At 39.6% G+C, this 15,737-nt stretch overlaps 1 pseudogene; it reads right to left on the bottom strand.

Moving 5' to 3' along the window:
* Positions 1 to 3,656: 3,656 nt before the first annotated feature.
* On the bottom strand, positions 3,657 to 5,496 carry LOC111758472 (protein FAM136A-like; annotated as a pseudogene).
* Positions 5,497 to 15,737: the final 10,241 nt, after the last annotated feature.

Below are 15,737 nucleotides of genomic sequence, written 5' to 3'. Positions count from 1 at the left end.
GTGAGACAAATGACTTTTTTTCTTGTGTTGGGGAGGGAACCTGGAGCCTTGTGAATGTTATATAAGTGCTTTATCACTGGCTACATCTCTAGCCCTTTAAAAATTTGTTTTGAGATAGGGTCTGGCTAAATGCCTCAGGTTGGACTTGAAGTTTTTTTTTTTTTTTTTGGTAGCAGGTATGGAATTTAGGATCGTGCACTTGCTAGGCAGGTACTGTGTCTCTGAGCTATATCGCTGGCCCTGGACTCAAAGTTTTGGTCCTCCTGCCTCAGCCCTCAAGTGGCCGGTATTATAGGTGTTTACCACTATGCCCAGCTACATTTCATTCTTGCTCAAGCAGCAATTATATTGTTTACTAAGTAGACAAAATTATTGACTCTCCTCTAGAGCAATAGAAATTTTATTTTAGTTAATGGATCTGGCAGAGTACTATCTCTGGCTTTCTCTGGTTTCTCTGATTCTATTGGAATAGAAGGAAATCAGTTCTTTCTGAACAACTGTCCTACCTCAGCGGTAGGAGTATGCCTGGTGGCCTGTCAGGCCATACGACTGAGTTGTCTAGGCTTACTGGCACAAAGTTGTGATCTCAAACTCATCTGTCAGGCCATAGAAGGGCTGTCTCCTTCACCTTGGCAATTGGGGTATGCTTCTTTTCCAACACACTGGTCAGCTAAGCAAGTGGGCATCCTTCTTTGTTAGCAAAAAATAGCTTGATTGGGTTGCAGTTCTTGGAAAGCACCAAGGGACCCCACAACTCTGTTTGTGTGTGTATATGTGTGTTTTTTTACAACAGATATTCATATGACCATCAAAAATTAACCTGAATTTTAGAATGACAGGGGATATGATTTCTCCAGTACTCTCTCGTTTTTGGCCAGAACAAAATGTGCAGTAAAACTTTTTCCTGCCTTAGAGCAACTGTAGAAGCATTGCTGCTTGCTCCAGGAGGCTCAGTGGTACCACTGGGGCAGTGCCTATAGTGCTAGTCTACTCACTGCAATTTTTGTACATTGCCCTTATTCTTACCTCAGTCATTTGACCAGCTAGATAATATGCAAAATAAATGTGACAAATACTATTCAGTGGGTTCCTTTTGGTGTCCTAAAATGAAAAAATATGTATATGAAAATGAAAAAAAATTGGAAAATAGTTCTAAATATCCTCTTCCTACACTCTAATAGATCATCTTATGTATGCTGTTTTGGAGATTATTAATTTCTGGCATAGCAAGTGTGTCACAAACTTGACTATTGATCAAAACACCTGTGGTACCTGTTAAATATGGGTTCTGCTTTTGCACGTATTATCCATGTGATCATGGTAAAGAATATACTTTCTCCAGTTTGCTGGCAGCCCTTGATCATCCCTATATATTCTACTTAATCTATTCACATATTTGACTTTACTGCTGTTATGGCTTGTGTCTAGATGTCCCCCAAAAGCCTCATGTGGTGATAGATGGGGCTATTCAGAGACGGTTGGAACTAGATTGTATGATGCTAGATTTAAGTGTGTGATGCTGGGGTCCATCCATGGTGTGATGCTAGGATTAAGGGTATCCCATCCTGAGTGTAAGTTCTACCCTAAGTGTGAGTAGCCTGGATAAAACATAAGGGACAGAAAGAGGGCTGCTGTTGATGCTTGCTGCTGCTTCCTTGCCACTTCACTGGTTTGGGGCCTTGTTTCCTTCTGCCCACCAGGAAGTGTTTCCCTTCTGCCATGCTTCTCTGCCATGCCACCTTGTCTTGGAGCAAGCATGGACTGAAACCTCGACAAACTGTGAGCAGCAATAAATATTTCTTCCTTTAATTTTGGGTGTCAGATATTGTGTCTCAGAAATAAGAAAAGTAACTTAAGACCCCTGTCAAGCTGCTGTAAACATCTGAGTTTTTAGTTCAATTTAGTGGGAAAGAAAAGTATAGGGATTTTAACAGTTTAAAGAAATTCAGTTAAGCTGGAACTTCTTTTTTTTTTTTTTTTTGTCTTTTTCATTTTTATCGATACCAGGGATCGAACTCACGACCGCCTGCTTGCAAGGCAGGTGCTTATGCCGCTGAGCTAAATCCCCAGCCCCTAAGCTGGAACTTCTGCATGCCCATGATCCCAGCACTCTGGGAGGTGAAAGCAGGAGGATCTCAAGTTCGACCTGGACATCTTAATGACTTAGTGAGGCCATGTTTCAAAATAAAAAATAAAAAAGAGAGATGGGATTATAGCTTTGTGTGGAAGCCTTAGGTTCAAGTCCTTAGTACTGACTAAAAAAAATCAAGGTAAATTTTTACAGTTTTGCGGAATACACTCATCTTAGTTGTTTAAGTAGGTGACTGTGGGCAAATATATACACTGTTATGGCCAACACCCCAATCAAAATGTACAGTTCTTTTACCCCAGAAAATTCTTTATGCTGCTTTCTAGACAATCCTCATCCTCCACAGGCAACCAGCAATGTGATCACTATTCTCATAGATTTTTTTGAGACACTGAGTTTTGGTACTTCATTCTTTGTACAACTCATCAGAAAGGAAAATTTGATAAAGATATGGAGTATAAGCACCAGACAGAGTGATGCCATGACATGCACTCTCAAGACTGAAGCACGATCATACTAATACCTGCTATTAAGTGATAAATACGTTCCAGTTATAGTACTAGGAATTTCATACCTCACAAGCAGTCAAAGTAAATACCTAGCTTTGTAAGAGCAGGAACCAAATAGGAGTAAAAGTTAAAGTGAGCTGCCACCATGCACACATTAATATGAGTAATTTGCCTGTGTGAAGAAGTAAGAACTAAAGATAGAAAGGTCGATTAGGGAGTTTAGAACTTATGCTATAGATGCTTCGGAGCTATGAAACACTAGGGAGACTCTACAGAAAGATTCCTTGCTTTTTTCTCTTTCTTTTTTATATGGGAATTGAACCTGGGCTTTTGCATTGAGCTACATCCTTAGTCCTTTTCAAGGTTTTTATTTTAGAATAGAGTCCCCTTATGTCACTAAATTTCCCAGGCTGGGCTTGAACTTGTGATCCTCCTGCTTCAGCCTCCCAGAGTGCTGGGAATATAGGCATGTGCCCCACCATGCCTGGCTCCCCTTTATAAATTAATAATATGAAGTTTTTTAGAGCTTACATAAAATACTTATAGGAAGTAGGAGGTTGGCTACAGAGACACCTCTCTTGCATCTCTGCCAGGTCACAGGCAGTTTGGAGGAACCAGCCAGCTTGCTGGTATCTGTGTATTAAGAGTAATCTGGTACCTTGAAGGGCTATTGACTGTATGAGGGAGATCTCTGCTGCCAGGATAAGGCCATGTGAAATTTAGGTTCTACTGTGCTCCCTTGTGCTATCTTTGATCCAAATTTTAGCATCAATTTTTTTCACTTCGTTTTCTAGGAAACAGAGGAACCAGGATCCAGAGACAAGTGAAATATGTCCTAAATTTGCTGTCATCCTTTGTTTCTTCATAAAGTTTACTTAAAAAGACTAAAATTCCCATCTTTTTTTGGTCTTTTTCATTTTTTATTGGTACTGGGGATTGAACACATGACTGCCTGCTTGCAAGGCAGGCACTTATGCCGCTGAGCTAAGTCCCCAGCCCCTCATTCTTTTAAAAAAACTAAATTCATGCATTCATCCCTGATGGCCACTGGCAATGACTTATTTGCTAATGGATGAGAAAGACCCCTTCAACTTTTTGGTCATAGTTGGAATGTGGTTATCCACACATCTGGCCACATAACTGTCCAGCTGCTGTTTCATTTGAAGCTCCTTCCCCTGCATCCATTGAATCTTTGGCTTTGTCATTCAATGCGTGGTTCACTGGCCAGGTGGTCCTAGAACTTTTCCAACTCACTGTTCACCAATGCCTGGGGTTGAGCTAGAGGTGAGTGGCAGTGAACACCTAGTTGTCCTCACAGCAGTTGTCACTGCACCAGAACATGAGGACCTTCATCTTTCAAATCTTCCTCTCTACACTCTTCACCATGGTGTCCACTGCCTGTTATACCCAGAGCTGCTGCAGGTCCACCAGAGCAGTCCCACACTGCTCTACACTGGTGCCCACCTGGCCTCAGTGCATGGTCCCTGAATTTATTAAACTTTGATAGTGTGAGAGGCCTGTGAAGCTAAGAAGATGAATAAGACCATCCTATCCTCCAAGAAGCTCAGTTTTCTGGGGGAAAGAAAACAAATACCATCTCTAAGAGTTGCCAAAATCCTAATGGTTTCAGCATTGCCGAGAATTCCAGGTCCCAAATCTCCTCTGAGATTTAAGGCAAACTCTTAGCTGTGAGCCTCTGTACAAGTGAAAAGAAGGTTAAACATTTCCAATATTCAATGGTGCAAGATAGACATTTCCATTCCAAAAGTCACATACAGTGGGATACAGAAGAATGGGGCCAAAGCAAGTTCAAACTCCAGTAGGGCAAACATTAAGTGCTGTCGTTCCACGTGCAGCATTTGAGGCAATCTGTGGCAAGATGTGAACTCCAAAGGGCTTGGGTAGCGCCACCCCATGGCACTTCTGGTGATTTTAGCTTCTGCGGGTTTTCTCTTGGGCCTGTTCTGCTGCCTCCTTGCAGTTCTCCTTGAACAATCCACTTTCCTGGTTTCTCCAAAATTCTGGGGGTCTCCTTGCACCTTTGGCTTCACAGTTATAGGTTCATTCTCTGCTTTCTCAGGGGCATAGTGCTTGGCCTTCCAGGCTTTTTTTTCTGAAATCTAGGTAGAAGCCTTCCTGACCCTACAACTCTTGCATTCTGTGTGCACCTAAATCCAGCATCACATGGATGATGTCAAAGTCTGCTGCTAGCAGAAACTGCAAGCTTCTCTCTTTCTTGGCTGTAGGATTGAGTTCCTGAGTTGCTGAACATTCTAAATCCAATTCCAAAGAACAAATGCTCTAGGCTACCATCATTGTGGAGCATGGTGATTTTAGGCTTTCTTCTCAAAGAAAAGTCTTTAACTTTTACAATTTTGAGGCTGCAAAGGATGGGGTCCTGCTGATTCTTGTGAGATGGACCTCAGGCCATCTTTTTGTTCTCCTGTTCCTTCTCAGTCATGAAGATCTCCTCTGCACTATTGTTGCAGTCCATAGCTTTAATGGAGCTTCCTTTCTAGCCAAACTCACAATGTTTTAAATCACTCTGCTGGGCTCTTTGTTTTTTATTCTCAAAGTAGATCTGGCTAAAAGCCCCCAACAGTAGCCATGTCACCACCTCAACATTAGACTGCCTTGAAATTTCTTCTGCCAGATGAATTAGTCCATTTCCGTTAATCTCTGTCTCAGGCAAAGTCTCTGGACACAAGCAAAATGCAGACAGACTTTCTGCCAATCCATAATACACATCATCTGGAGTCCAACAGCCAATGTGGTCATTCTTCCCAGCAGAAACCTTCTTAGCCTGGTCTTTACTAGCTTTTTGATGTTTTGAACTCTAACCAGAATCTCCTGTAAGTACAGCCTAAGGCATTTCAGCACTACCTTTTCAGCTGGCATCTCTGAACCTTTCCTAACTCTTTCTCTTCCAATAAGTTAATTCCAAGGGCTTTTGAGCCACACGGCCAGGTAAGGTCACTGCAGTGACCCCATTTCTCTGGTACCAAATTCTGTTTTAGTTACTCTCTCTCTTTGCTTTTTCTGTCTTCTACCACTACAAACTGTTCCCCTCTACCATGTATCACCCTGATTTGGAGTCAGCTAATTATAGATTGAAACCTCTACAAACTTTAAATAAACCTTCACCCTTTAACTTTGGGTGTCAGGTATTTTGTCTAAGTAGTGAGAAAAGTAGCTACTAAGACAGTTTTAATGAAAGGTATAGTGGAAATATCTGTAAGGGACTACTAGAACTTAAAATAAGAAATAATTCTGACTTTTCAGTATTTTTATTGAGGGAGAAACAGAGCTCCCTGGCAGAAAGAACATGTATAAAACCACAAAAATCCAGCATATTTTGGCACTCCAAATATCAGGGAAAGAGTTGTGGGTGTTAAGGTTGGACAGCCAGATAGGAGACAGATGTTCAAGAAAATATATTGAATTAGAGGAATTACTGTAATAAAAAACTCTTATTGGTTCTGTGATGGCTTTGTATAAGTCACCCTGAGATGAGCATAGACTAGGTATAAATCTTTATGAGCTAAAATTGCTGAAAGAGAACTGTATGCAATGAATTTTTAAAATTCTGCATCCCTATGGCCTAGGTTTACTTTGTTAGGATTGTCCCCAAAACCAAAAAGTCTGGAGATGTAGCTTAGTACAAAGGCCCAATCCCCAGTACCACACATAAAAGTTATTCATATACTCACTTTAAAGTTTTAGATTTAAATTATTAGTATAAAATGGCTGAATTTCTTGGGCTCTTGCAGAAGAAATAATTTTTCCCAGTGATATTTTCCCTGAAAAGTTGTAGATTGTGAACATTTGACTTCTTAGATGAAGCATTTTAGAGTTGAAGGAGATTGTAAGTCATTTATTTCTGTGCTTTGCAGCCTCTCTAATACTGAGATAATGGGAAGTTCTAGCCAGGCATGGCACACACTTGTAATCTCAGCACTCTGGGAGGATGAGGCATGTTCAAGTCTAGCCTGGGCAACTTAGTGACCTAGTAAGATCCTGTCTCAAAATTAAAAATTTATAGTACCACACTTTGTCTTTGCTCAGTTATTTGAGAATGTGTGCAGTGAGTGGAAAGAAAGATGCTGTCTTAAAAAGTGATTCCTTCCTGCCTGTAATCATTGATTGATTGTGTCAATTTGAGAAGTTTAGAAACTAAGCTAAGTTGGCTCAGTAATTCTACACCCTAGGGTATAAAGGATCTGCCCTAGGGCAGTTCATCCTTGGGTAGTATAAAGGGGAAACGAGGAAGTTCTGATTTGCTTCTGTTTTTCAGCAGAGTTTCAGTATTTACCTTTAGCTTGAATGTCATCTCCTGGTTTCTAGCATAGGCATAGCTTCTGCTTCAGATCCTTCAAAACTTCTGATGTAGACTTTCCAGCTTTCTAGCACAGATTCTTCATATTCCTGTTGCAAACTCAGTGGCCTCCTGATATGGACTTGCCTGAGACACTGCTGTGAACTCCAGACCCTGGACTGAGACCTTCAGTCTCTATTGTGCAGAAACCCTTTGCATGCTTCCTCATCCAACTCTGTGGCTGAACATTGTAAGCTAGTCTTGTAATTTCTTATACATTTATGTATCTTGTGTTATATCTGTTTCTTTAGTGAACCACTGATTGATACACTGCCCAGCCTTATAAGATATCTATAAAAATCCATATGCATTCCTGACTTGAGTTTCTCTGCCTTAAATTTGTACTTGCCCTACATGATCTGGCAGTAAGTGTGATTTCCTAAAAGATGTCTGGATACTGAGATTTCAGAACCTCTTTTAGAGTTATGGTTTATGTTTAGATGCCCCAACAAGCCTCATGCAATCATACACTGGCCAAGTCTATCATTTGTGATTGGTTTGTTGTCTAGCGCAGGTGGTATGAGTGCTACACCCACCCAGGGGTGCAGCCAGCATACAGTGTAACAGTGGAAAAGAAGATATGTCTCTCTCTTTTATGGTTCGCTCTTGTCCATTCCCCACTCTCTGCCACCGAGCCACCTGCTTGGAGCCATCTAAGTATATACTGAAACCTCCAACCTGTAAGAAATAAACTTTCCCTTCCCTAACTTTGGGTTTCAGGTATTTTGTCTCAACAAGCAGAGAGATAAGTAACTAAAGACATTTGTTTTCCAATTTTATACCTTGTTCTAGTGGGAAGTTGTTCCAGATATTCTGTCTCACAAATTTGATCTACTTAATAAATTTAATTTCATGAAACATGTTGATTGGCCTTTTGCTGATGACCAGAGATAAGATAAAGCATTCAAATTTAGGTTCCATCACTTAATAGCTGTGAATTTAGCAAATTATTTACATTCTCTAAACTTCAGTTTTCCTAAAACGGGATAATAACACCTATCTTGTAGACTTGTTATAAAGACCACATAAAACAATGTGTGTAACGCATTTTTTTGCGTAGTGATTGCTCAGTAAATATTATATAATAAATATTGTTTTATAACAAGAGTATGTATATTTTAATATTAGTGAATATCAACTATACAGGTTAGAATATTTCATTTGGTCATAGTTGTTAATAGCATCTTTTACATGTGTATAACATACTGTGATCATACATGAATATAACACTGTTATCATTCCTGATCAATAATTCTTTCCTTCTACTCTTTCCTCCTCCCTCCTTAGAGGATTCATATATATTACATATATGTACATATATATATGTAATATGTATAGATATATATTTCTCAGTACTATAGATTGAACCTAGGCACTTCATGCTGAGCTATATTCCAAGCCCTTTTAAAAATTTTAATTTTATGACAGGTTCTTGCTTAATTGCTAAGTTTCCCAGGTGGGCCCAACTTGTGATCTTCTTGCCTTAGCTTCCCAGAATACTGGGGCTGTAGGCATGTGTCCCTATATCTGGCAGGCAATGTATTCTTGAAAAATAGGTTAGCTAAAAAAAAACCTCAACTAGAAAAATAAATTAACCATAAAACCCAATCAATTATCTAATATTGACAATTAATATCATTAAATATTTTTATATTGTAAAACTACAATTTTATATTGTAAAGTGTACAATTCGGTAAATTTTAGCATATTTACAACTGTATGACCATTGCTATCTAATTCTAGAACATTTTTATTATCCCCCACAGTAATCCCAGATCCATTATCAGGTATTTCCCAATTCTCCTTGACTTAGATATAGCAACTACTGTCCATTTTAAATATATTTTAATAACACATTTCAAATAAAATCCACTTTAAAAAGACACTGCATTCATTGGGATTACAAACCAGCTCTGGAAGGAAGCCTTCCATTGGCCAGCTTCCTAGATTGTATCCTACTTAGGATGTACTTATTTTGAAAGTTTTCAAAATTTTATTTTCTTTTACTTTTTATTTTTTTGTCTTTTTGAGAGGTCTCACTATGCAGTTCAGGCTGGCCTTGAGCTCACTTTGTAGCCCAGGATGGTCTTGAACTTACAACAATCCTTCTGCCTCAGCCTCCTGAGCTCTGGGATTATAGTCATAGTTTTCAAAATTTTAAAAACTCTGATCTTGTTGAGTACTTGCGTATTTTCTTTATTTTTTATTTTTTTAATTTTTTATTTATTTATGTTTTACTTGCATATTTTCTAATGGGCATATTTTTCTGAGTTTGGTCTTCTAAGCACATATTGACAAGATAGAGGATAAACAGACTTTTTTCTTTTTGCTTTCACAGAATTACCCATTCAGGGCGCAAAACATGAAGCACTTTTCTTTTTGAATATTTGATTAATAACATTTAAGTGAATTATTAACATGTAAAAGAACAGTAAGTTTAAAAATTTCACAGTATAACAGAACTTTGAAAAAATGGAATTTTTAAACATTTTAGAGAGTTCTGAATTATAGGCCCCCTAACTGATTAAATGACAGGGACGGATGAAGACAATAAAAAATCCAAAAGTAAGTCAGATTTTGCAAATGGGAGATTGGTGGTGCAATACATAGAAATAGGGAAGTCAAGAGAAGGAACTAGAGTGGGTGTGGTGGCACTTGCTTGAAGTACCACCTTGCTGTGGGGCCCTAGATGGGAGAATTACTGGCGCCTATGAGTAGAAATAGGATTTCTGTTTCAATAATGTTGACTTTCATTATTGTGGGCTCAGAGATACCGATTTTGGAGTCACCTATGGAGAAAGAGCCTGTAGATGAAGATGTGGAATGAATGGCTTCTTTGGTAGGAAGAGAGTATTAAGCTAGAAAAGAGCTGAAGACAGATGTTACTGATTGCACTTAAGAGAATGAGAAGAGGAAGAGAAACAAGCTCAGGCAGAGGAGTTGTCAGAGGCAGAAGAACTAGGGCAGTATTTCATAGGCAAGGGTCAAGGCACAGATTTAGTAAGTCCAAGAGGATGAATATTGAGAATGTCATTATCAAACTATCCTTAGATTCTAAGAAAAAAATTCAATGGAATGCTGAGGGACAGGGACTGATACAAGTGATTCAGGCCAGGCGTGGTGGAGGCTGAGGTAGGAAGATTGCCACTAAGTTTGAGGTTAGCTGGGCTAGATGATGAGTTTAAGGCCAGTGTAGACTACAAACAAACAAATGAAAAGAACAAGATTCAGACAAGCTACCTTCAGCAAAGGAGTAACCTTGTTTACTATGAGGATAAACATTAAACGCGAGGTAGAAATTTTAAAACAGGTTGACATTATGCTAAGGACGGGATCTGCAGGCCCAGCCTGTCTCACAGACTGTCAGACTCAGTTGACTTTGACATACCAGGCCAGCAGCAACTAGTAGGATAAATGTAACTCAACTGCACCACCCAGCCTGTAAGCATGTGCTGTTGTACGGGCTTGTTTCAAGGATTTATCACCTGGCGATAGACTAGCTCAGTCAAAGACATGATTGATTTTACCTGCTTTTTCAAGTCCCTGACCTTCCTACTATATGATAAGACCCCCCCAGTTAAACCTGCCTAAAATGAATCTAACAATGTACAAAACATATGTAACCAATTGTAAAATAACCTGCTATCAGGTTTTTGTAATTCCTGCTTGCAAAATATATAAATTTGTTTACCTCCAAGGCAGGGATTGTGATTTGGAACTGGGTTCCCACCAGCCCACTGGTATAATAAAGCTGTTGCCTTACAAGTGCCTCAGTGGTATGTGTTTTCCATCTGTCAGTCCCGTTTCTGTAACAGATGCATTCAGTGAGGTCCTACCACAGCAAAGCATCATGTTAAACATAAGAATCCAGGAAGAAGTAAAAGTTAGTATATTGGTTAATACAACACATCCCCTCTCCACATTGGTTTCTGTATAATTTTTGTCTCTACTAATGAACTGAGCCCCCTGCATCTCTACATTTCTTCTGCTTTCTGTTTAAAATTCATCTTCTAGATGTTGTTTCTTTATGATTCTCTGCCATGATCTGTCATACTAAACTCTACCTCACAGCAATCTTCAAGTTATAGTTCCTATTGTCAATTTACCTATTCTCTCTTTGTTTACAGATTTACATTTATGAGAGATTGGCTGACATCACCTCTCTCTCTCTCTCTCTCTCTCTTTTTTGTGGTATGGGGGATCAAACTAACGACCTCACACTTGCCAGACAGGCACTTATGCCACTGAGCTAAATTCCCAGCCCCCTGAGATCATCTCTTTGTTTTAGATCCTGTCCTAGATTGCTGAACAAAGAGGTCAGAAGTCCTTCTGTGACCTTGAAAAGACAGTGAAGGCTGCATGGTGTGTGTAGGCCTGTCTTTAATATAGACTATGGAAAGGACAGATACTATGATTACTATAGCAAGTAGGCATTGAGAATCTTAATTTAAAGAAATGAAACATGCAAATAGTAGCATAGAGAATTTTATGTAGTTTCTAATTATTGAGTTTGTGTTCCATTTCTGTGGGCTGATGGGAAATTCAATTTGTATAATTTGATGAATGGCACCCATACTGACTTTGCCAAAAGTTCATTATTAAATCTGGTCAAAATGGTGTATTGAGGATATCTTGAAATATGATCACCTTGTACACACACACACACACACACACACACACATGCGCGCACGCACATCTCTAAATACGTAAACATAGGATAAAGCATCACAGGCAATTTAAGCTTGGTTTTTATTTTTAAAAATTTATTTACTTATTTCTGCACTGGGGACTGCACTGAACGGTGTTCCAGAATTTTATTTTTTAAATTTTGAGACAGGACCTTGATAAGTCACTAGTTGTTCAGACTTGGCTCCAATTCTGTCTCTGTCTTTGTCTCTGTCTCTGTCTCTTCTCTGTCTCTGTCTCTGTTGTGTTTGTTAGATATAGGGTCTCCTTGTGTAGTTCAGTCTGGCCTCGAACCCACAGAGCTCCTCCCACCTCAGTGTGTGTCACCATGCCTGGCTTGGTTCTAACTCTTGATCCTGCTGTTGTAGATTCCTAGGGTGCTGTGATTTCAGGTGTGCATCATCACGATTAAGTTTTGGTTTTTAAATGGTGGGATAAAAACATTGATTGTAATCCTGTCATCAACTCATCCTACTTAAGTCAAAACTATAAGAAGAATGAAAAACTGACAAACTCTTTAAAATAAAACTGGAGATATTAACTAGCTTGAACTCCAGCCTATGAGGAAAAGAATAGAGTGAAAGCCAAACAGCAGTGTGAGACAGGAGGCTTAGAGATGCATATTTTGCTAAAAGAAAGAGTGACATTTTTTCCAAGAAAGTGCCTTATCCTATGGAGCATGATCTCAGTGCCCTTGTACAGAACAATAAGAACAAACAGGCTGAACTAGAGATACCTTCTGTTCTCTTATCACAAAGATTTGAGAGCTGCAGTAGATCAACCTGAACAAGAAAAATAAGGTATATTTTCAGCAAACAATCTGTTGATGAGGTAGAGTGGAGGAGCTATGCATAATCAATCCTGCAGTGTGAAAAAAGAATTCAAACTCATCATATTGCTTTGTAAAGAAAATAGGCTTAAATATGACCATACTTCCACTTTCACACAAATATTTTGAGAAGAGCTAATTCAGAAAGATTCACCTCATTCAAACATATTTAAAGAAACAAAAAATAAATAGCACCTACAAAATAAGAATCGGAGAAAACATCTGGAGCAAAGCAAGAGAGCTCTAGGCATTAGGAAATATGAAAGAAAATTGGAGACTAGAAAGAGACGCTTTGATGTCTGTCTGATGAAAGTTTTAGAAAAATAAACTAGAGGTAAGGAAGGGATAATAATATTCAAAAAGAAAATAGGTACATGAGGTCCAGACAGGCAAGACTCAGATATAGGGAGATCAGGTATAAGGAACACAGGCTTTTGAGCAAAAGTTCAGGGACTCAAACCAAAGCATTTGAACAAATAAAGGTAAAAATCTAGATGAGGGCAGAGTCAGGTGTGCGGACACATGCCTGTAGTCCGGGCACTCGAGAGGCTGAGACAGGAGGATTGCTGCAAGTTTGAGGCCAGCCTGGGCTAAAAAGTGAGTTCAAGTCTAGCCTGAACTATATAGTGAAAACTTGCCTCAAAAAGATAAACAGACAAACAAACAATCCCCCCCCAAAAGATAAAGGCAAAATAAACAGCGGTGAGGATGGAATTTGATTATTAGGTAAATGATGTTGGCCGTTTTCCTTTGACTAGAATACATCTCATATGAAAGAAACTAAGCCTGTAAACAGAGGCAAATGCAGATTTCTAACAGAGTAGAGAGTTAGAATGAGGGCTAGAGCATTTGGGTTTTGGTTACTCAGATTCTTAAGGGGATGCACAGCAGCTTTGACTGTAAGTTAGATTATTTTTCATTCCCTTAATTCTAGCCCCAGCTTAAGTAGTAGAGAAGCTGAGCTCCAGCTTCTCCTGAGGAAATGAGCTCAGAGGAGTAATCCCTGTATGACCTTCAGAATAAATCTTCTACCTATATTTGTTTTAAGTTTTTTTTTGTCCTTCATAGCAAAATGACACACAAGTTGAAAAGTAGTACTATATGTGGATTTAATGTTTATTTTCTCTCCATCTTAATTTTCCTTGCGTTTGTCTTCCCAGTATCTGATTTTCAAGTTTTATCTTACTTCTGTCTTAGATGTTTTCCCCTACCAACTGTTGGCCAACAGTCAGGAGCCATCTACTGTGTTTTCCCCATACATGCTTATCATAAATCATACAGATTATTCTACCCTGAGAAAGTCTTACTTCAGTATTCTGGACAACAACTTGTTACCTTTAGTATTTAGGAAAGGGGAAGATATACAAGCCGGTGAGGATGTATTCTGGGAGCAGCTAGTCCTGGCATTTGGAGATCTAGGAATAGATTGTGTCATTCTATGAATTCTGGCAGAAAATTTGAAGTGGAGCCCGGAAGTAGGGTCCAGAATTATAGAATCTGAGTGGTCAGTGGTGAATGTTTCTCCACAAAGCTGCATCGTATAAGGCCTACAGGACCCCTGAGACTGCAGGAATTCACTTCTGCTAAATGTATGTGGTCTGTGAGATGAAACGTTTATTTTCAGGCCAGATTCCAGGACAGAGATAGGCTCAACCCACTGTAGATGAGATAGGGTGAGGGGAATGGAATGGGGCAGGAGGGCAGTACCACCCTTAAGCATGGGCAATGGCCCACACTTCTTGGGCCCATGCTTTGAGACTCCCTTTCTGGCTCTCCCTTAGCTATGTTCTTGTTCTTCCTTACAAGATGAGGGGGTTCCTGGAATCAAGGGAACAAACATATTTATGTAGTCTATACCTATGGTGATGAACCTATGGCATGGATGTTATTTTTCTTTCAAACAAAAGATGTTAATGTATGAGTTGTTTTTTCTAAACTAGTAACTCAGTGTTCAGGTTTAATTGCAATGTTGGCACTTTGTGATAAATAAGTGGGTTTTGGGTTGTAGTTTGGGAACTCGTCTCTAAAAAGTTTACCATCACTGGTCTATACTCGCTCTGGTTTTCTACATTACTCCAGGTATGCAGACCCTAGAATTGTCTGCCCACAAGATTCCGAAGGTCTGTGAGGACCAAGATCCTTAGTCTGCCAAGGCCTTCATAGTTTTTCCCCTAGTACCAGTTACCCTCAGGCTATGTGAGTGCTAGTGTCTACACCTTGAGCTTCAGGATAGCCCAAGGGGAGCTGTGTGCAGGGGTGTGTGTGCATGTGTGCACACGTGCATTCGTGCGTGTGTGTAGCTTGGCTGTATGGATTTAGTTTTCCATATACAAGCTTATGAGGTACAGGACAAGGTAAAGGGTTGGGAGATGGTAAGGAGGAGGGCTCGGGGCTTCTAGTTGTACTTTGCCCTGACATACAAATGTAATGGAGATCCAGATATGAGCAGCTCATAGGCAGAACCCTTATTTTGTTTAGTGTCCCAGAAAGCATGCACAGCAGAACATTGAATGTTTACTTATGTTGCTATGCAACCTGGTCCTAACACTGTAAAGTCCAAAGGCTGTGAGGGACCTGCAACACACATTGATCCTTTGTGACTTTAGTAAAAGATTTCAAACAAGACCCTAGGCCATTGTATCAAGTCTTCAGGTGGTGGAGTTTATTACAAAATGATGACTTTTCAGAGAGAGATGGAAGGAGGGAAGGAGAAGGCACGGGAGAGAAGGAAAGAGAGAGGGAGGAGATACACTTTCATGTGTGAAGGTGGTAAATACCAAGACGGCAGTAGATGACTGCACTGAACGAGGAATGAAGTCTCAGGTTAGATTTATGTGATTACCTGGGTCTTATAAGGATTACTCTTTCTTTCCTCCAAGGTTGTTACTCATTTTTCAAGGAAAATGAATTGTTTTGACTTCTACATCCCTGTTTACTCCCTAGGTAATTTTACTCATTAGCTTGTTATGAAAGCTTGAGGTTTTTCCAATCCCTTATGCCTGGACTCTGTATGACCCTGAACCTTATCAGCTTGCTCAGAAGATGTTGCATTCTCTTGAGCTACAACTTGAGACAAGCTTGCACAGATTTTTATCTATAGCTAATGATTAAGAAAGTTAAGGAAGCTCAGCGGCAAGATAGTTGTGGAACAGAAAGTTCAGAAGTGGAAGGGAGGAGAGAACTAGAGTTGGTGATGGGAGACCCGAGGCTAATGTTGACACCAGGCCGGAGATTGTGCTTGGTGACATA

Source organism: Cavia porcellus, unplaced genomic scaffold (genome assembly GCF_034190915.1).
Source record: "Cavia porcellus strain 051 isolate PalLab524CR breed Dunkin Hartley unplaced genomic scaffold, mCavPor4.1 scaffold_6, whole genome shotgun sequence".
Taxonomy (NCBI): domain Eukaryota; kingdom Metazoa; phylum Chordata; class Mammalia; order Rodentia; family Caviidae; genus Cavia; species Cavia porcellus.
This window is presented reverse-complemented; position numbering and strand designations above follow the sequence as displayed.